We start from the raw sequence: 22946 nt of genomic DNA on the forward strand, positions 1-22946 counted from the left end.
GAATATTATCCACTACTAAATAACATCAGAACTACACTGAGAGTCTCCTCCTTTACATACACTCCCCTCTCACATCACCTCTCTCTCTCTCTCTCTCTCTCTCTCTCTCTCTCTATCTCTGATGAATGCGCTGTGAATGTATTAAGCTCTTCAAATATGGCTTTCTAAACGTGAATAAGTGAATTAATCATAGCTACTAGATAAATATGTGATCACATATCGGAAAAATGATGTAGCAATTGCAACAGCGACGAATACAATTGCTAAATAATTCCCACTACTATACTATAATAATAATAATAATAATAATAATAATAATAAGGTAAAAGTAAATTAAAAATGCTTCAAGAGCATTTAAATACAAAGATTACAGACATTTACAGTCTTTCTATCTCCTTTACAATATATGCAGTCTCAGCTGTCAAATGAAGGGGAATTAATTAGAAGCCTAATTACATTTTCTCTAAACAAAACATGTATTTGTTTTGAACACTGCTACAGAACAGCTAATAAGGCTAATAAGAAATGGATCAGAAATTCTCTTTAAAGTAACAAATGTTTGACAGCACTGAGACAGTTTAGTCCCTGGACATTTTTGATAATTTTTTTTTCCCTCCTCTTCTGTTTCCACCTGTCCAAACAGCGCAAAAGAACAATTTGTATATAGGCTATTTATTATTTTTGATTAGGCCTTTACAAACTTTGTCGCCAGTATTTTGTATTTCTCGTCTTAATGGGGTGCCGGGGATTATAAGTAGCCTATAACTGTGTCGTCTTTGTTATTATCTTTATTTTAATTAAATTATATATATATATATATATATATATATATATATATATATATATATATATATTGAATTTTAAATAATCGTTGATGTACTGATTTATTTATTATGATGATTAGGCTATACAAAGTACATATTTATCATGATGGTCATAGTCCACTTTTCTTTTCTTTCTTTCTTTTTTTTTTTTTTTTTTTTTTTTTTGCACAAAGCAGTTGCAAAATTACAGTTTGTGCTTGAGGTAAACAAGTGTCAATTAACGTGTTTCAAGTGAGTCATCTTTCAAATTCGATTCAAGTTGATTAATAGGCTATTTTAAACCCAGTTGAAATGCGTGAGACAACTTGGAAGTGTGTTTATTTAACAAATAAAAATACTTATATTTAAAAAAAAACAATCTTATATGTGACTTTTTAAAAACCCATTACATATGAACATAAATTGAAAAGGAGAAATCCTTATAAGTTAAATGAATTTAAATTCAAATAACAAATAAGATCTGCGGCATCTCGTCACTCGAGTCTTCAGTACCACGGACAGCGCGCGAACACTTCTGCACACAGAAGGGATCATATCAAACCAGATAATCAGACTTTATTGATCCCCAGAGAAAAACTGTCTCTTTACTGCAGCCAGGTACGAACAGCAGGCACAAATAGGATATTAGAAAGAATAAAATAACTGCAAATTAAACAAAATAGAAGTCTATGAAATATTAAACTATATTAATGGGTAATATAAGAGAATTCTCCTGGATAGGCATGCAAATAACCTTTTGTAGAATTATTTGAATTTTTCATTAATGTGATATTGCTTTATTGCTATGTCTCTGTTAATGTGATATTGCTTTATTGCTATGTCTCTGTTAATGTGACGGTCAGTAGCCTAATATTAGTGCTATTCATGTTTTTTTTTTTTTTTTTTATTTAATTTTGGTCGCTCGTCGAAGTTTTAACAAACGATTAATTGTTTATTACAGATTTCAGAACAGTACAAATGTGCTTGAGGGCAGAAATGTAATATATATATATATATATATATATATATATATATATATATATATATATATATATATATATATATATATATATATATATATAATTTTATTTAAAACAATCATTCAAAATATAAATGTATTATCAACTTAAAAGATTCTTAACAAGTGCGATTTATAGGCTAAATCAGTGGAACCCAACAAAAAAGTTAATCTTGCTAGTGTTATTCCTTTGATTGTCATTTTTGTTATGGCCCTAACATTGAAGAAAATTATCAAAATATTTCTCTTTGATGCAATGTTAAATTACTTCGATCACTGGAGTTTAGCAATAGAATAAAAATGCCACATTTATGGCCAGTCTATAAATGTTAGGCTTTATAAATGGTTTTATTGTGTTTTTCTAAAAACTAAATTCGTCTCCAAACTCGGTGACAGGCAGCAGCACCACCGGCAGTGAAGCAAACAACGGCTTTAAAAAAAAAAAAAAAAAACACGCACGGAGACTCCAGAGGCAATAAAGTGATGTAATGGCCCAGGCTTTAGGACCCAGCAGAGATCGCGTGCGAGCGGTTGTGTAATGACAAAAATCCCACACGCACACATTCATGCAGCACGCACTCAAACAATAAATGACACTGAGAAATTACATTTATTTTTAATTTGATTTAATTTATTTCAATAAAGTTAATGTAACTCGATTTAAATTACTATTATTATTATTTAAATTATAATTAATTAATAGAATTAAATGATATAAGAAAATGATATACCTAAAATAGGCCTATCAAATTTTATTTTTTCGACTTTAATGTATTGACCAACATTGTTTAAAGTTTGATTTCAAGGCAATTTGATCTCATTTGTATTATCTTTTAAAATGTTGCAAATTTATGAAGCTATGAAAAATCACATTTATTTTTAGACAAAATAGCTTATTTATTTGTAACTTTTTGTTCAAGATCATTAAATCAAAAGTTTTTTAATAACTGTCCAGTAAGTGAAAGGATAGTATTTAGGGTAAAAGTCCCCCCTGTTGCATTGCTTTAATTAAGTGTGGCGAATAGGTTTGCTCAAAGTGGGCTCACATTTACTGATCCAATCAATGGAGATTCATTTGTTTATATAATAATTGAGATGTTATAAAATGCCAAATGTGTTTGAAATTAAAAGTAAATTGTGCAACCTTTTCTGAAGTAGTTAATTTCAGTATGCATTATATTAATTTGTTACTCAAAGCATGTTGCAGTCTCAAAATTATTTGCATTTGTTGATAAATTTTGCACTATAACTGTTGCCCCTATATCTACAGGATATCACTATAACACTTCTAAGGGCCTTTTACCCCAAGTGTGTGAAAAATAATAATAACGGAAGGTTGTTTTGATTAAAATTCAGTTTTCACCACTTTTTTAAAAACTGAATTTTAATCAAAACAACCTTCAGTTATTATTTATTTTCACACAAATTATGCCGCTCCATCAATATACATTTTGTGACCAGAAAAATAAAAAACAAAGGTGTGCTTTAGCCCCAATGTACCCTATATATTTATATATATATATAATTTTATGTTGACCATAGTGTAAATCATAAATTAGGATTATATATATATATATAATCCTAATGTATGATTTACACTATGGTCAACATAAAGTTATTTAAATCGAGTTTCTTTAGATGTATGTTTAGAAAAAGAATTGAATAAATTCTCTTATTGAGTAAGTCATAAGAATTGCTATGACTCACATTTAAGGCATTTAGCATGAGAGTGCTTTTATTTATAAGTCATCCGGATGATTGCACATATTTTAGTGAGGTAATTACCTATTCCTGTAATGATTAGGAACTAGAAAAACCTGACATTTATTCAATGACTTTATAAACTAAGATCCATTCAGCAACACACTTAGCTCACACTAAATGTAACCTGAGCATAAATGTCATTTTTGTGTTGCATTTGCTAAGAACCATCCATATTCAATGACCATAAACAGCCCTAAACTCTTGACTTTGAACACAGTAATTAAACTGCCTGCGGTAGTTTTGTCACGACTTTGTCCTCATTTAAAAAGGTGTTTAGTGTTTGTTAGGTGTTTGCTAAGGCCTATCTTCTGTTCTCAGTCAGAACAGTCAACTTCTGGAGAAAAAAGTTGGACACCATGGGGCGTTGAGTTGTGTGCTGCAGTCACGCTCAGGCACTTTATCATAAGAGGTGATATCAGACACAACTAGAGCTGTCTGCTCAAACATTAAAGCTTTTTTTCTGTGCTGCTGATGGTTAAGCTGATTAAGTAGAGCCTTCTGTATGAGGAATGTTCTTTTTAAACGTGCCATGTGGAAATTAAAGTTTTGGTTTTTTTTTTGTTTTTTTTTAATACATTGAGGTCTAAAAGTCTGAGAACACATGAAAATGCTTCTAGTTTGCAATTTTATAATTTAATACATTTTCAATATAAATGGTATTGTCAGTAACAATTTGAGAGAAAGGCTGAATTAAAAAAAATGTACCTGAATTTCAGATTTCCTTCATATTTGGTACGTCATTACTTACTTTGTTTAAAATTTTGAAAAATCTTAAAATCTTATGTTTATTCCCTGGTTTAAATGAAAAAGGTACCAGTTTGATCAGTGTGGTGGTCTTAGAATTTTGGACCCCATATGTGACTTGAACTTTTTAAAATGATATTTGTTGAGTTCACCATTCTGCAACTTGTGCTACTATTCTGCAGTCACACTGTCTGATTTTTCCTCTTTGTCTCTCTGATTTCTCACAAGCAGGATATTTGGATTTATCCCAGCTTCCTTATTGTTTCCTCCTGTAAATCACTCGTTGTTGTGAGGGTGTCAGTGAGTTTAGCCCAGAGCATCACCCTGCCACTGTGTACAGCCCTGTTTCCCTCATTACAACACAATAACGGTCCTGATGCCACACACTCCTCAACCAACAGTTTCCCAGAAAATGATAAAACCCTTCCTTTTCTCCCCTCTACAAAAGCTCAAAAACATACTAAAACGATTGAAAAGGCAGACAATGCTAATGAGTTTTCGAAGTATCCTAATGACCCCACAAATTAACAACCAATTGAAGTACAGCCTGCTCCATCGGGCTGCTCTGCTGCTTTTTTTGTCTAGCCAACTGTTGTGAAGGCTCTTGCCAAAGCGCAGTCACTAGTCCGTGAAGGCGTCTCCCTCTTCCTGACACTAAGAGGGCATTTTCCCCCAGAATTCTGAACTGTCACTCACATCAGATTTTCATCCTTTTTGTTTCTTTTCTTTCGGTTCTATTTATGTTGAGGGAAAGTTTGCAGTGGACATCTGAAATGGGCTCTTTGGGGAGAATGTGCGTGAAGCTACATGGTGGTACGTGACCAACCGCATGACTGCGCTTTAATTTCAGCCCACACAAATGCCGGCGCACTGTTCCCACTATGGGTTTGCTGTTTTTAACTTCTTCTTTTTAACAGAACACTTACACAGTGGGTTGGAAACATGACAAAAATCATGGGAGAGTAAATCAGATGATGACAAGTAAAGTAAGTCATAGCTGTGACTTAAGAAATTTGTGAAACATTATTGCTTAATTATAAGTAATTATCTATTTGTTCCAGAAAGCATTAGTCAGTGTATTGCATAACTGAACAGTATAGTTTACTACTTATTTTATCTCTTTACAGGTGTCTCAGTGGGTCCGATTAATACTGTACATGCGAAAAATCGTACATATACCACAACACTTTCACACACACACACACGCACAAAACTTGTCATCAGCCCTCATTTTCTTCTGAGATTAAACATTCTTTATGTTTGCAGTCCCAAAGATCCCAATGTTGTATGTGTAAAAATAATACCTAAAGATTATTTTATGGGTGCTTAACAGATAACATAAACATCAAGATTTCAGGTAAAAATGTATTGAAGCAAAATGTATAAGGGCAAGTGTATATTTTAGGTGATGTGACCGGTCACCATTTTTTAAAAAGTTTTTTTTTACAACTTTTAGTCTCCTTTTGGTTTCACTTGTTCATTTTAAAAGAATATTCTAGGGTGAGCGTAAATTAAGCTCAATTAACAGCATTTGTGGCATAATGTTGGCATTTCGACTCGTTCCTCATTTATTAAAAAAAACAAAAAGAGCAAAAAACATGGTTACAGTAAGGCACTTACAGTACAGTGGAAGTGAATGGGGCCAGTCCATACATGCTAAAATAGATACCATTTCAAAAATATAACTACAAGATGTAAACATTATAAATGTTAACATGATTTTAGAGTGATACAATCATTTACTAACATAATTTTTCTAAAGTTACATTCAATATTACAAAATTGCCATGACAACAAATCCCTGTAATCCTGGAATTGGATAGGACTTTGAACAGATAAGGTTAGCAGCCAACATCTTGTAGGTATATTTTTCAAATGGTATGTATTTAAGCATTAATGGACTGGCCACATTTACTTTCATTGTAAGTGCCTTATTCCAATGATTATTTTTTTTAACTGTGATAATCAACATTATGCCACAAATGCTGTTAATTGAGCTTAACTTGTATTGAAGGAATATTCTTTAAGTGGCCCTGTGGTGTGAGAAAATCATTTTTAAAAATTCAAATATTCTTTGAATTCTTTCAGTTAATATGAGGTCTTAAAACTGCATGCATAATAATAATAAGACAATTAGCAAAATGCTGTTACACCGAAAGATGTTAAGTACCCTTATTCTCTGATCATACTCTGACCGACTCAAAAACCAGTAGACAGATATTATTGAAGCTGTATCTCTGTGTTGTACCATAAAGCAGGCATGCACTTTTTGGGGAGGTTAGACGGCAGATTAACACTTCAAAAACACTTATTTTACAATACTATCTTATGACATCTAAACACTTTTACTATAATGCATTATTTAAAAGACGATACATTTTAACGCTTGCATTACATAACCAACTGCATTTGCAAGCTTGTTCAAGCATGATTAAGTTGTGTGTTGGCACAACTGATACAGCGTTGGACATTGAATGCAATGAAGAGTCGATGTAAGCTGAAAGTGTCATTGTAGTGCCACGAATTGACATAGTTGCTTCAGCTATTGCGTTTTTCATCTCACATTTGCTTATATGACACTAATGGTTAGGTTTAGTTGTCAGGTTTATGGAAGGGATGTCAATTTTGTTTATATAAAACTACAAAAACAGATTAGAGGTTTAAGGTTTATGCTCTATCATCTCACGTTTGCTTTTCATGACACTATTGTTTACATTTTGGTTAAAGGTTTAGGTCAGGGAGGAAGGTTTTCTACCTGTAAAATTCCATAGAGCATTAATCTTAAAAACATTCTCTTTTTGGGAGTACATATAACTCACTTTATTTGCCACAGTCACATTATTAGATTAGGCTGGATTTTGCAGCATGATACTGAGTTTTACTTTGCAAAAGACATTCTGTTGTATAACCATTAGTTCCTTACACCTGCTTTGCCGACTGTATCAAATGTGTTGAGTAAAAGGTGCTAAATAGCAATCTGTTTGAGTTCCATCCTGAACAAATGGAGTTATTACATGTCAGTGGGGTTCCACTCTTCACCTCCTTTATTTATCCAGCCCCCTTGCAAGAGGTCAGAGGTCACACAGTGCTCAAAGAGAAGTTCTGTCTCCCAACTACGAGACACAACAGCAGTGTTTTCATGAGCAGTTAATGATGACGGATGGTCATGCATGAGCAGCACCAGCCTGCAGAGTCACGCAAGGCCTTCAAGACAGAGGACACATCGTTTAAGAATTTTTTGAAATCAGGAAGAGCACAGAACTTCTGTGTGCTTCAAAAACAATTAATATTCTAGGAAAGCAAGTCATGATTATTCTCCACATTTTCTTACGTTACAGATTAATTTCTTCAGTTAAAAATATCTTTAGCCCCCTCCACACACACACACACATACGTAAATATATACTGTATATAGTATATATATTTTTTATTTATATTTGCAACACTTAATTTCATATACAAATAAACATACATGCACACATATGTATATCTAAATACATTACATTTTTGGATTTTGATCAAATGAGTCAACAGATCTTACAAAAGCATCAGAGCATAATGCAGAAATGATCTTCCGTTGCGTGCAAAGAGGGCAAAGGTGTGACATCATGTTGCACTGGCATGAATTCTGTTTTTCTTGCATTTCTTCCCTTGTTATTTCTGTCTTGTTTCTTTTTCAAGGAACTTGCGTGACATTGTACGGAGCAAGGAGAAGAAAAAAATCCCCTCTTGTCGAGAGACGCTACATACTGAACATTCCCTGCAGCTAGTAATATTTGAGGTGCTGCCTGCCCGCATAGTATTGTTTCAGGAAGGAATGTGTATCATTTCCTTTGGGAGTTTTTGTTGTCATGAAGGTGTCATTCATTTAGATAATCAGATATGGTGGTAAGATTTAGAAATTTGCATCATGGTAACACCCCTGTTTTACAGGCCAATAAATACATTAACCTTTGTGTGTAAAACAATGTCTGCCATTGTGGTTACTGTTGTTGTTAATGCTTTTGTTTTTGATATTGTATTTTTATCCTCAGGTTTGGTAGGAGAGGTTATGGAACAATCATGTATTGGTATCATGAGCGTGATCCTCGGATATAAATCACTATGCCATAATAAGAACAATCCAAGGTGAGTGCTAAATTTGCACGTACACTTACACAAACACAATATTACGACCAGTTGGCATGAGTCCACTCCGTCCCAAACTTCCAGAGGTCCCAGTGAAAACAAGCCACTTCCTCTCCACCCACATCCCCCTTTACCGGGATGATAAATGGAGAGTCGTGCAGCAGTGGGAAATCTGGCTCCAGATAAAGTTTGCAGAATTTTGGGGGAGGACAGAGTCATCAAAACAGACAAAAGCAAATATGGACAAATGACTAATTGTATTTGTCTTTTGGATCCTACTGTATATGTTCTAATGTGAAATTTAGGCTTTTGGAGACTTAAAAAAAATGAAATCAGCAAAGAAAAATGTCAATGAAGTCAGCAGGCCTTCCTATACATTTTGTATTGTGTTAATGAGATTCACCGCTGCTGAACTGGTATATACAGTACCTGCACACCCAGGCACTAATGAGCGTTCAGCTTCACTGGCTGTAAAATCTGTCTCCTTTCCCACTGTGCTGTTAGGGAAACATGAATCTCCGCTAACAGCATGATTCAGACTGCTCAAGCAAGACGTTCTCTCGCTGTTGCCATAATATGGCCAGAATGTCACGAGCACTTATACTGAAATCAGTCAATTGGAACTCTATAGCTGATTCAGGACAGATGTCACAGATGATTCACAGAAATGCTCTGAAGGACAGTGACTTTTATCTAACCCACACATGTAGAACAGTATGTGACGGATCGCCAGTTGATTCACTGCTATAGATTCCTGTGATAAAATGCTGAAGTCTGATAGCAACAAGTAGTTTTTGCTCCTGCACAAAATCTTTTCACAAGTTGCCTATAAGGGAGAAGTTCTAAAAGATGACATGTATAACATTTTTTCATTAAAACATTATGCTGCCATGGTAAATAGTAACTATTGCATCACTCTGGGGTGCAGCACCTTCAAGGTATTCATTAAGGCATTTTATTATTTCTCCTACTTGAGGAAAGCAATACATTTTCCTTGCAACCAGCATAGACACTTGATGCCACTACAGGGGAATGCATCCATCCAATATTAGTGGTCAACCAAATGGATTTTTCAATTGGCCAATTCCTAAACTGTTACCCCCAAATCATATATATATATATATATATATATGTACAATATCCACTCAAAAAATTATCTCCAATTGTATCACTACAGAACACATGGATTAAACCACATGGTTCTATGGATTACCTTTATGCTGCCTTTATGTCCTTTTTGGAGTTTGGAAGTATTGGACCCCATTGACTTGCACTGTATGGATCATATCTCAATCAAAATATCTTTGTTTGTGTTCCGCAGAAGAAAGAAAGTCATATGAGTTTGAAACGGTAAGAAGAGTGAGTAACTGATGAGAGATCTGTTGCTTTAAATCCATCATGTAATGTGACAGTTAATTATCTGTGATTTTTCCTGTTAATTATAGTTCTAATAATTAAAGTCAATTATGGGAACACAAATGGCACATTTTCTGAGAATGAGCCTAGAATATCTAATAGAGTTAAATAATGTTATGTTCCCCTATTTTTAAGACAGAGTGGAGGATAGAGCTACGGGACTAAAACCCTTTATAATCGTTTTGTTTGGGTTTTTGCATTCAAAAGGCCACCAAGAACTATGCTCTAATAATTCTGATATATCTCTAATTAGATTGGTCATCTGTTTTGTCAATGTGGAGTGCAGCTCAGTCCTTCTGTTGTTTGTTGAACTGAACTTTTGAAACAGTCTCAATGGAACAGAAGGGGAAAACAGCTGCCCCTCTGTGGCCCCACCAAGAGAAACCCCAATTCACCTCATATCAAATTCTCTGCACATAAACACTTGGACATTATTTTTACACTTTTAGAAGGCCTCAATCCCCTACAGAAAAGAAAAATTACAAAGGAGATATCTCATTTGTTTCTCCTGAAGTCTATAACTTATACAACATTAAAATTAAATGAAAAGTAAATGGAGACTTTAGCCAAAAGCAGAAGTGTGTAATTTCTGCGTTCGTAGCTCCACCGATCGGAATTGCAAAAAGAAACAATGGACTAGCCATCTGTCCAGGATGATTCCCTGCCTTCGGCCCGAGACAGCTGGGATAGGCTCCAGCACCTCCACGACCCTTCATGGGACAAGCGGCTATAGAAGATGGATGGATGGATGGATGGATGGTATGTGTGAAAAGAGCCATATATTGCCGGTTTCAGATCGTACGAGGTCAGGTCACGCTGGATTGCTTCCGATTAACACCAGTTAATCGGAAGTAGGTAAAATGTCAACAAATTGGTCAGATATTGAAACTAGAGTGCTTGTCTTCATCCGAGCAGCTGAAGGGAACACTAAGTGATTCCATTATGTACGATAAAATCACCAGCCTCCTTCAGGAACGCGCAGACCTCTTTGTAGAGATATACATACTCATTACTGTGCTTTTCAGCAGCAGATAGTGTCTCTGCCTTCGGATGCTAGCGACAGCATTTTGTTCTCTGTAGTTCATCGGTCTTATGAAAGTGAACGGAGCCAATTTATTAAGGGTTTAAACACAGAAATGTGAAGCTTATAATTTTATAAAAGCACTTACATTAATTCTTCTATTAAAACCTGTGTATTATTTGAGCTGTAAAGTTGTTTAAATTGCATTTTTTACAGTCATATTAGGGTTTTAGGGTTTGCTGACATTACATTGCCATGGCAATGGAGTTGTAAAATTGGCTATAACTTTACACAGAAAAGGTTAGTAAGCGATTTTATCACACTAAAATTAGGCTTACACGTGTATTGTTTATGTCTTATGGCTATACTTTTGAAAAAGTTAGTATTTTAACATTGGCCCCCATTCAAATACATTGTAAGTGCCTCACTGTAACACAGATTTTTGATTTTTTTAAAGAAAAGGATGGACGAGTCAAAATTACTTTTGGTGGTAATCAATATTATGCCACAAAATGCTGTCGATTGAGCTTAACTTGTATTGGACCTGGAATATTCCTTTAACAAGTGCAAAAATGGCACTGTCACTTTACCAAACAACGAGCATCTCACAGATTCACGCAGGTGCCCTGGTTTATTAACGAGAGAGAAGTCTCTCATTTTTTAGCACATCCATGCAATTTGTGATTAAAATTTATATTTCTTATTACTTTTTTATCTGACTGTAAAGAACAGGAAGGATATTAAAAGACACATTATTCAGTGATGTGACGCCATGTGAGGAGCGGACTTGTAAACGGTGAGCTCTGCGCACTTTGCTAGTTTTTAATTATTTTTATGTCATAAACCAGTGAGATTCGATACACCCTGCTACATATCTGTTCTTTGAAGTGAACATGTGAAAGAATTCAAAATCCTCGGGCTCTGAAGATATGAAAAGACACTTACGTGCTCAAGCTGATACCTTAGACAGGCCCACAGACCAGGGACTCGGTTTGGATGGTGCGGCGGGAGAATTTCAACACAAACTGGCGAGCATGTCTGTGATGCTGACGAAAGTTGTTGCTGACTTTGAGGGTCTTGCTGTAATACGTCAATCGATTACTGTGATGGAAATTAAATTCTCTGCGTTGGTTACAAGAATCGGGGACGTCGAGAGACGGATCGATTATCTGGAGTCATCGGAGAGGGAATTAGCTGCTAATCCGCTAGCGACCAAGATAGACTTGGAACGCGTTTGGGAAAAACTGGAGGATTTAGAGAATCTTAATCGGCAAAACAACGTCCAAATTGTTGGAATTCCTGAGCATGAGGAGGCCATAAACAGAAAATCGAGCGAGCTCACAGAGTCCCAGCTCGGAGATCGGCTGAGGGAGACAGGCCCCGATCAATTCTGGCCAAATTTCTGAGATCATCCGATAAAGATCTTGTGTTACACGAGGCGAGGAGCAAAGGAAAGCTTTCTCGGAAGAATCACAGCATTTTCTTGTTTCCAGACTTTGCGAATTCGACAAGAGAGAAACGTGATTGATTCAAGGAATGCAAGAAACTCTTACATCAACGGAAGATCGCTTTTGTACTGATGTTCCCGGCCAAACTGAGAATCGATAATAAGGATGGCTGCAAAATATTTACATGCCCACAGCAAGCATTTCCTTTCATAGAGACAATTGGGTGAGTAAACCATTTGGTGATTTTCATATGGCCCCCAAGTGAGCTTGTCTCGCTGAACATACACTTAACCATCCGAGGAAACTGGGCGCCTGTTTTGTTTCTTTTTGTGCTGGTTCTGCCTGGCGGCTGGAGTTTGTTTTGTAGAGTAACACTCCTTTGGGACAGTTGTGGATGAGTATGCCCATTCTTTGTGCTTGTGCCTCCTGTTGGCTGGACTTTGTTTTGTGGAGTATTTTTTGTAGGACATTGGAAGGATTAAGTCATCTGCTGCACTCATGAACAGCCGGCTCACTGAACATTCGTTTGACTGTCCGAGGGAACTGAACTGATTTTTGTTTTGTTTTTTGTGCTGGTTCCGCTAGCGGCTGGAGTATGTTTTGTGGTGGAACACACCTTCGATACAGTTTTGTGAATGAATCTTCATTTTCTTTGTGATTATTCTGCCTATTGGCTGGAGTTTGTTTTATAGATTATTTTCTGTTATGTAATTCTGTCTTGCAGAATTTGTATAGAAGCACCGGACTTGAGCAATCCAACGGCAAAATTGCGGGGACTCTCGTAGGCGTACATGGACTTTTTGAGTTTAGAGGGATGGACGCCAGTTGGCGCTGTCGCATGTAGGCTTAATGCACACGTTTTTCTTTTTTCTGTTTGTTTGGTTCGGGGGGAAGTTTGGGGTTTGATCGTTGCTCTAATGTTGGAATGTGGTCTTTATAATTTAATTTTTGACACACAATGCATTTTGTCTGATATGTCAAAATATCAAATGTTAATATGAATGCATTATCTCTCTCCACATGGAATGTGAATGGGTTGGGGCACCCCATAAAAAGAAGGGAGGTTATTTATTTTCTGAAACTTAAAAAATTTGATATAGTGTTTCTTCAAGAAATGCATCTTTCCCCGCAGGAAGCAGAAAAATTTGGGAAAATATGGGGTGAACGTTTTTTTTAGTGCTGTCTCAAGTAAGGGCAGGGGAGTCATTACATTGATAAGTAAGCATCTACAATTCAAATGTCTCAAACAGATTAAAGATACATTAGGAAGTTTTAGCAGAAATTGAGGGGCAAAGGTTGATTTTGGCTAATATTTATGCACCTAATGCTGATGATCAGGGCTTTTTTATAGATCTTGAAGGGATGTTGCAAGCCGCTGGCACCCCTCATGATATAATATTGGGAGGAGACTTTAATCTTTTGATGGACTCAGTCCTTGATCACAGTGAAACAAAAGTGTGCAAAAATGTGTAAAAATCTTGGTCTTACAGATATTTGGAGACTCTTAAACCCATCTGGGAGGGACTATAAAATTTTCATCAGTCCATAAGATTTATTCTAGAATAAATTGTTGTTGTTGATTGCTCAATTGGAAACATCTTAGTTTCGGATCACGCCCTGGTGAGTTTAGAGGTGTTGCCACACACGGAGAAAAATAAATCATATAGTTGGCACTTTAATGTATCCCTTTTGCAAAATCTTGATTTCCAACAAATGTTAAAGGCTGAAATCAATGTTTATATGGAGACCAACTGGTCCTCAGTATCCACTGTGGGCGTGGCTTGGGAGGCACTTAAGGCAGTTCTTAGGGGCTGGATCATACAGTATGCCTCATTCATCAAAAATCCAAAGCACGAGAACTAGTGGAGTTAGAAGAGAATATTAAAAATGCTGAGGGAGAGCTGAAGCGCCGAATGTCATCTGATGGCCTCAGAGAATTGACCTAGCTGAAATACAGATATAACACTATTTTGTCGCAGAAGGTGGAGTTTTGGCAATTCAGGGCAAGACAGTCATACTTTGAGTTGGGGGACAAAGCAGGGAAACTTTTGGCTAGATATATAAAGCAGAGAGGATCTTTTTCCAGAGAAATCTGCTGGTGGTGAAATATTTACCTCAGCCATTAATATTAATAATGCTTTTAAAGAATTCTATCTTGATGTTTATAGTTCTACATCTTCATCCACCGTTGAAGATATTAGAAACTTTGTGGAACCTTTAGAACTCCCTAAACTGACGACTGAGCAAAAAAATTATCTTGATTCTGAGATAACCTTGGAGGAGCTTGGCGAGGTAATCAAGGCCTTGCCTACAGGCAAGTCTCCGGGGCCAGATGGCTTTGCCGCTGAGTTTTTTTAAATCTTATGCTACAGAACTGGCTCCACTTTTGTTAGAAGTTTATACAGAATCATTAAAGAATGGAAAGCTTCTGCCAACCATGGCACAAGCCCGGATCAGTCTGATTCTTAAAAAGGACAAAGATCCAAGCGAGTGTAAGAGTTACCGTCCAATTTCCCTTATCCAGCTAGATGTTAAAATTCTGTCAAAAATTTTGGCTAACCGATTAATAAAGTTACGACATCTCTTATACATATAGATCAGGTGGGGTTTATTCGGGGCCGCAGCTCTTCTGATCATGTCAGGTGTCTAATTAATATCACGTGGTCAGTGGCGAATGAGCAGACTCCGGTCGCTGCCATCTCAATTGATGCTGAAAAGGCATTTGAAATGGTAGAATGGGATTATCCTTTTAAGATTTTGGAAATATACAGGTTCGGGAAGACTTTTATTGGATGGAATAAGTAACTTTATAGACATCCGGTAGTGGCGGTACAAACGATTATTTTACTCTGGACAGGGGCACCCGGCAGGGTTGCCCTCTTTCCTCATTATTGCTCTGTCTTGCCCTGGAACCATTAGCAGCTGCAATAAGAAGGGAAGATGATTTTCCAGGGGTGATTGCGGAAAGGTATCGCACATAAGCTTTTGCTTTACGCAGATGATATTTTATTATTCATCTCCGACCCCACTAGATTTATGCCTTGCCTCCACAGAATTATTAATTCCTTTTCTAAGTTCTCAGGATACAGAGTCAGTTGGTCTAAATCCGAAGCTTTGGCTCTGACAGCGAACTGGTCAGTAACGGCTTTTCAGCTGGGCGCTTTCCAGTGGCCCAAACAGGGCATTAAATATTTGGGCATTTTATTCCCAGCAAATTTGTGTGATTTATTTAGTTTTGATATAAATTTTGACCCCTTAATAAAAAGGTTTTCGAGCGATGTGGGCAGGTGGGCTTCATTACATTTATCTATGATTGGGAAGGTTAATGTTATTAAAATGAATTGTATTCCAAAATTCAACTACCTGCTACAATCTCTCCCTGTAGATGTCCCCCTCTCTTATTTCAAGCAATTTTTTAGCATAGTGAAGTCCTTCATTTGGAATGGTAAGCGTCCCAGATTACATTTCAATAAGTTACATAGGCCGGTTGACAAAGCTGGGCCAGGCCTACCCAAGATTTTGTTTTATTGTTATGCACTCGGTCTCAGACATTTGGCTCATTGGTCGCTTCCAACTGAGAGAGCGCCTCCCTGGTTTGGTATTGAACAGAAAGTTCTTGCCCCTATTTTGCCATTACAAAGCCTTTCAATTAAACTAACCGAAGTTGTTGTCACACCGTTATCTCGCATTTGCACGCGGTATGGACAAAAGTGTCCAGAGATTTTAATTCAGACATTTATTTAAATGTTGCCTCGAGCATATGGTTAAACCTAAAAATACATATTAATAAGTCCCCTTTCTGCTGGTCAGAGTGGATTGAGAGGGAGGTTAATACACTTGGTGACCTATATGAGAGTGGAGTGTTGAAATTGTTTGAAAATATGGTCCAACATTTCAGGATTCCCAGATCTCAGTTCTTTAGGTATTTACAGCTGTGCCACCTGCTCTGTACTATTTTTGGGATAGTATACACCCCCCTAAAGGGGAAGATACTCTAGAAGTGGTGATTACTGCTTATGGAAAATGCCATGGGGCATCAGTGTATTACTCACTGTTAATTCAGAGTCTGGGGGATGGAGCTTCAACTTCTCTCAATAGATTATGGGAGAGAGATTTAAACTTGGTATTGGAGGAGGGAGTGTGGGCTTGGATTCTAAAAAACATCAAGTCTACATCTAGAGATTCAAGGGTGCGTCTGATGGAATTTAAGATTGTGCATCGATTATATTGGACACCCTCTAGATTGTGTAGACTTGGTCTTAAAGACACACCCACCTGCTGGCGATGCAATTCAGAAGACGGGGACACAACCAGTGTTTTTTGGGGATGTGTTAAGATACAAGAAGTTTGGTTGAGGGTTCAGAGATTTATGTGTGACGTATTGGACACACAATTTTCATTTTGCCCCAGACTTTGCATCTCAGGTGATGGGGTGGCCATTAATTTTGGGGATAGCCACTTAAAAAGTTGGGTCCTAGCCAGAGTTATGGTTGGCAGACAGATTATTCTTAGAGGGTGGAAGACGGCTGGGGCACCCTCGTTTCAGGAGTGGTGCGGGGAGATGGGCGGGGTGGCAGCACTTGAGGTGGCGATTTTTAGAAGGTTGGGAAAATGGGATTTGTTTAATAGGAAGTGGGGTGGATATTTGGCTTTTTTGGAGGGTTCTCAGGGAGGGGCAGTGGAGAAGGATATTAAATTTTTAGTTTGAAGTGTATGTGCATTCTTGTTTTTTGAAAGTATATTTTTTTAGGTTTTAAAAAAAATATATATATATTTTTATGTTATAAATTTAAGTGACCACTGTAGTGCGTGTTTGTGTCGGGTGGGGGGTGGTGAATGTTCGGGGGGAGGGGTTTAATTTATATAACTGATTCCGATTTTATGTTGTGTTTATCTGTCTTGTGGATGGAATAAATAAAAAAAATGTCAAAGTCCAAGATCCATTGAGAAAAATGTTTTACTGAAGATTTATCATGTATAGTAACAAAAGTGTACAAAGCATTTTGCTACTATACATGGTAAATCTTCAGTAAAACATTCTTCTCAATGGATCTTGGACTTTGAACTGTATTTTTTCCTTTTTTTGTGTGTGTGTATGTGCAACATTTATGACCTGGTGTGCGGATTCCTTTTTGCCTTCTTTGATCTATTTGAATTGTAACTACGCACCCACTTAATACTTGTGACTTTATGAATTGGCGCAGCACTTCTTTTTGCCTAACATATTTTATATGACATAAACTACCATAAAGAAGCAATTCTGCATCTGTATATGCTGTTTTTTTAAATTGTTTTTCTATGAAAATATTCGTCAGACCAGTGGTTCCCAACCTTTTTACTTTGAAGCCCCCTCTACTTATATATAAGTCTACACACACCAACCCAGTCTCATGAAAATTCGTACATATTTTACGAGTTGGATATTTCATATGATTTCGTACAAGTTCGTTCATATGAATTCGTATGATTTCATCACGTGCAAATGCCCGGATGTCTAATGCGGAAATAAGCGCAAGTTTCACGCACAAGGCATTAAGGACATGTTTATTAATATTATGCCCTTACCCAAACCTCTTATCTAAACCTAACCAATCAGTAGAGTGTGTAAACAGGATAGGAAGCTGTTGTGTGTGACAGATCAAGTAATTGTTGGAAATGATGTCCAGCGACATCAGTGACTGTTGTGAAAATCGTACGAATTCAAACGAGTGCAGTCGTTCGATAACATACGAATTAGCCAAATTTAGAAAAGTTACATGAATCCTTACGGTTTCACTGTGAGAGTGTGTAGCACATACATATCACCGCCATGGATGTGCGCTCTCTCTCCTTGTGCTCTATGTGTTTGCTCGTGTGTGCGCGTGAGACAGCACTATCATCGATGGCCATGAGAAATGCAAAATTATGATTATAATACAATGATTTTTGGGAACATGCATTGCCACGGATTTTGCATAACCGCGATAGACATGATACTTGATACATTTCTAGTGGTTGACATTTCTACTGGTCTATTACACATTGACGCAGATCCATGCAGCTGCTTGATGGTCTCGTTATAAAGCATCAACGAGGTATGTGGTTTTAAGAGGTTTTTACAGTCTTGCAGTGCATGGTTATGATGTTATAGAATTTTCATGACCATTGAAGATCCAAGAAAAAGAAACCCACAAGCACTTGTCTACGTGACAGCCAGCGCACATGCGTTAGAAGCAGAATACTACAAATTTGGTATGCGTCATCCTCACGCAGTTGTGCAAAGAGGCTGTTATTTATTTATTTTGTATGTTTGAGATTTTGTTTATCACGCTGAGTTAAACGAGGATGCTGACATGATGATATTATGGATTCGCACATTTTAATTTGACTCGCTATTTTTCTCAGAATCTTGCGTGTGAGCACGAGATTAATCTGTCATTATTCAAAATGCTGTCCGTAATTTTGACACATAAAAACAAGCAAGAAACTCCGCTTAAACCATCTTCACATGGTATATTTCTCCCTCGTTCTCTGCGTGTGCATGATAGAAAGAGATTGAGGGAGAGGACAGCACTCGCAGCCATGTGAGAGTGAAAAAAGGAGCTTTTAATGCAAAAATAACTAACGCTCCTCTTTTAAAAGTATATGGTATATGAGGGAAGATACATTAAGGAGTTTTAATTCTGATGGTAGGCTGCAATAATAAGTTAATAACTTTGGGTGTTAGATCAGCTGTTACTCACGCTGTGTGGCCAAATAATTTTCTGCATTCGCAAGCACCCCCCCCCCCCAATAATTTTCTGCATTCGCAAGTAGAAAGTTTTCAGTTTGATGTTCTGTTTGATTAAAGTTTTGTTTTTTGTTACTCAGGTTCCCGCATCCTCCTTTCCCAAATTGTTACACTGGTGCCAAAACCTGGGAAAGGAGGAAGGGCACGCAGTCCGGGAGAATTCGCCACTGCCGTCCGCCAGGAGAAGGAGGAGCCATTGCCATCCGCCAGGGGATGGAGGAGTCGCTGCCATCCACCAGGAGCCGGAGGAACCGCTGCCATCAGCCAGGAAGTGGAGGAGCCAATGTCGTCCGCCAGGGGACGGTGGACTCACTGTCCAGGAGAACTCACCACTGCCATCCACCGGGAAGTGGAGGAGCCACTGCCGTCTACCAGGGGACGGAGGAGTCGCTGCCATCTTCCAGGAGCCGGAGGAACCGCTGTCGTCTGCCAGGAAGTGGAGGAGCCGATGCCGTCTGCCGGGAGATGGAGGAGTCGCTGCCATCTGCCAGGAGCCGGAGGAACCGCTGTCGTCTGCCAGGAAGTGGAGAAGCCGATGCCATCCACCAGGAGACGGAGGAGTCGCTGCCATCCACCAGGAGCCGGAGGAACCGCTGCCGTCCACCAGGAAGTGGAGGAGCCGATGCCGTCTGCCAGGGGATGGAGGACTCGCTGTCCAGGAGAACTCACCACTACCATCCACCGGGAAGTGGAGGAGCCGCTGCTGTCCGCCAGGGGACGGAGGAGTCGCTGCCATCCGCCAGGAACCGGAGGAACCACTGTCATCTGCCAGGAAGCGAAGGAACCGTTGCCGTCCGCCTGGGGATGGAGGACTCGCTGCCGACAGTCGGGAGGTGGAGGAACTGCTGCCGTCCGCCAGGGGATGGAGGAGCAGCTGAGGACAGGGTGGGTGGAGTGCCCGCAGGAGCCAAAGAAGAGCATTTCTTTTCTCTCTCTCTCTCTCTCTCTCTCTCTCTCTCTCTCTCTGTCTCTCCCACTTGCTCTTTCTCTCTCCCCCTCCCTCCTCTCGTCTCTCTCAGATTCTCAGGAGTCTGGGAGGACCATCGGGTGGTGGAATGGCCGGAAGGGCAGCGTCTCCCCTCCAGAGATGGGGGGGGTGGGGTAAGCTAGTCCAGATGGCGCCCCGGCCTGAATTAGGCAGTGGAGGAGTGTGACGAGGAGGAGGGCGTGGCCGGGCAGTGAGGATACACGCCCGTTGCTGAGTTACCTAATCAGCGGGAGGGAGATAAGGGAAGAGCCGGGGATGCCAGGGAGGGAGAGAGAGACACACGCGACCGCTCTGTGTGTGTGTTTATGTTGCTGTGTTTTCAGTTTGATGTTCTGTTTGATTAAAGTTTTGTTGTTTGTTACTCCTTTTCCCACATCCTCCTTTCTCGAACTGTTACACTCATATTTACCAAAATATGAAAGTCTGCGATCAACAGCCATTCATTTCAATATCAACATTTCTAATTTTAAAGCTAAGTTATCTGGACTATAACATTATCTGAGCTTTGCTATACACCTTTATTTTATAGCTCTGTACTCTTACTGCTTGTCAGTAATCGTGCCATTTGTTTCTGTGGAATTTTAGGAGAAATATCTGAGACAAAGTTGATACTTCTATGTATCCTAACTGAAAACTCCATAATGTCTCATAAACTCTATGCAAGAGCAACCTCTGAGCGATAAAATTGTCTTCTGGGCCATTATATGAATTATACTGTAAAGTACTAGATTTTTAAAGAACTGATATCACAAATTTGAAATAATACATTTCTAAATGTTAACAAAAACAAAATTGGTTCATATTTGGCACATTAGAGCAGTTTCCTACATCTGTGAATTCTATCAGCATGCATGTTTAAATTCGGTCACCTTCGTAACAGTTGCTAAGGGTGTATTTGATTGCTTTGTTGCTGCAGAAAGCAGGACAAGAGAGGTGTTGCCACAGGTAATCTGAAAAGGAGAGTGGCAGACCTGTCAGTCTGGATTACATCTGTCTCGATGCACTTTCATGTGCCATGACAGTTCAAGGCAGTGCACACACAAATCGGTCCCTGCCACTGCTGGCCTGTGTGTGTGTGTGTTTAATAAACTTTCTCCAAGCTAGAAATGATTAGATAATAAATATTATGATGCATTTGCATGCTAATTATCATGTTGAAAGGAGTTGTGACTTTAGCATGTTGGTAAAGCATCTTTTCAGTCAGTGGCCCCATAAAGTATTTTGGAATTTAAGCCACACTTACAAATGTGTGAATGTCTTTGCATTGTATAGCAAAATTTCAAACCAAGTGGCATTTCTTTTAAAAGGAATAGTTCATCCAAAATAAAAATTCTGTCATAATTTACTCACCATCATGTCATTCCAATCCCCTATGACTTTCTTTCTTCTGTGGAACACAATAGGAGATATTTTATTAAAAATCCTTATTTTTTCAATACAATGGCAGTGGAAAGTGATTCAATTTCAAGCTTCAAAAAGGCCACAGAAGCATCTTAAAAGTAGTTCATGCAAATCATGCATCATTTTCCAAGTCTTCTGAAGGTATATGATCAGTATGATGAGAAACAACCTGAAATTAAAGTTATTTTTTAGTTAAAATCTTCAGTAGACTATTCACGATTCATAAGCACAATGAGAGAGGCTTGTTTGCAGTTGTTTCGTGTGCTTATGCGAGAACTTTTTTTAGTGCAGAATGAAGAAAGTCATACTGGTTTGGAATGTAATGAGGGTGAGTAAATTATGACAGACTTTGAATTTTTAGGTGAACTACTCCTTTAAAGAAACATGAAATATAGCACAGGCTCACTTTTCAGGCAAAATATTTCACAAACATTATCTTGACAGAAAAGTTCTGAGAAATGGTCTACCATCATTTGTTTGCAGATGCCACTTGCTTTGCAACACAATGACATTCAGACATTTTTAAATTTTATAATCTGGTGTGATTATCATTTGAAAACTGGATTTAAAAAAAAAGAATTTGCTCTAATAAGCACATTTGCACAATGTGCTGCAGCAACAGTCTGACTATCAACATTCTCGTGAATTTATGAATGACATGAGAAAGGACCCTCTTGTCTCCATTGATAAAAGGCTTTTTGATGTGTGCGAGAACTGGAGTACATGTGGGTGTGTAAGTGTGTGTCAGTCAATGTAAGCTTTGTGGATGTTTTTACAAATAAGCACATTTTGTTCTTTGTAGTTTGCATTACTATAACTTATGCAACCAGGTAATAGAATCGGTGTCAGTATGAATGGAACATACCAAACTGGATTGGCAAGGTGTTGGTGGGGGGGCTGGAGAGACTCACATGCACACACATACCACACCAACAAACGCCCACATTACTGCTTTCTTTAATTATCTCTCATTTTATTCTGTGCTCGCCACCATGACTGTACAAACAATGAAATCAATGAAATGTGCAAAAAATTGCTGAAAGCTTTCACATAAACTGCAATGTTTAATATACTAATTCAAGCACGTAAAAGCACATGCCGTGTGAGTCAGTTAGACAAAACTTTGCTGTATTGTTATTGCTCTTTGCTAGTGCACATGCAAGCTGAATTAGGGCTGCTATTGTGTCCTCATTTTTACTGTACTGCCATCACTCGTGTTTGCTCCACTCTAGCAACTCCCTAGCATCTATCTTCTCATGAAAGATCCAGAGAGGGAGGGAGAGGAAGGAATCTTTCTTCTTTTCATGGTGTCATGTTTTTTGTGAATCATTGTAGACCAAACTGACTGGCTGGTTGCAGAGTTATACTCTGTATACAGTATGTATGTAATATACACTCACTGAGCACTTGATTAGGAACACCTGTACACCTACTTATTCAGGAGCT

The sequence above is a fragment of the Myxocyprinus asiaticus genome, chromosome 21, assembly GCF_019703515.2.
Source record: "Myxocyprinus asiaticus isolate MX2 ecotype Aquarium Trade chromosome 21, UBuf_Myxa_2, whole genome shotgun sequence".
Lineage (NCBI taxonomy): Eukaryota > Metazoa > Chordata > Actinopteri > Cypriniformes > Catostomidae > Myxocyprinus > Myxocyprinus asiaticus.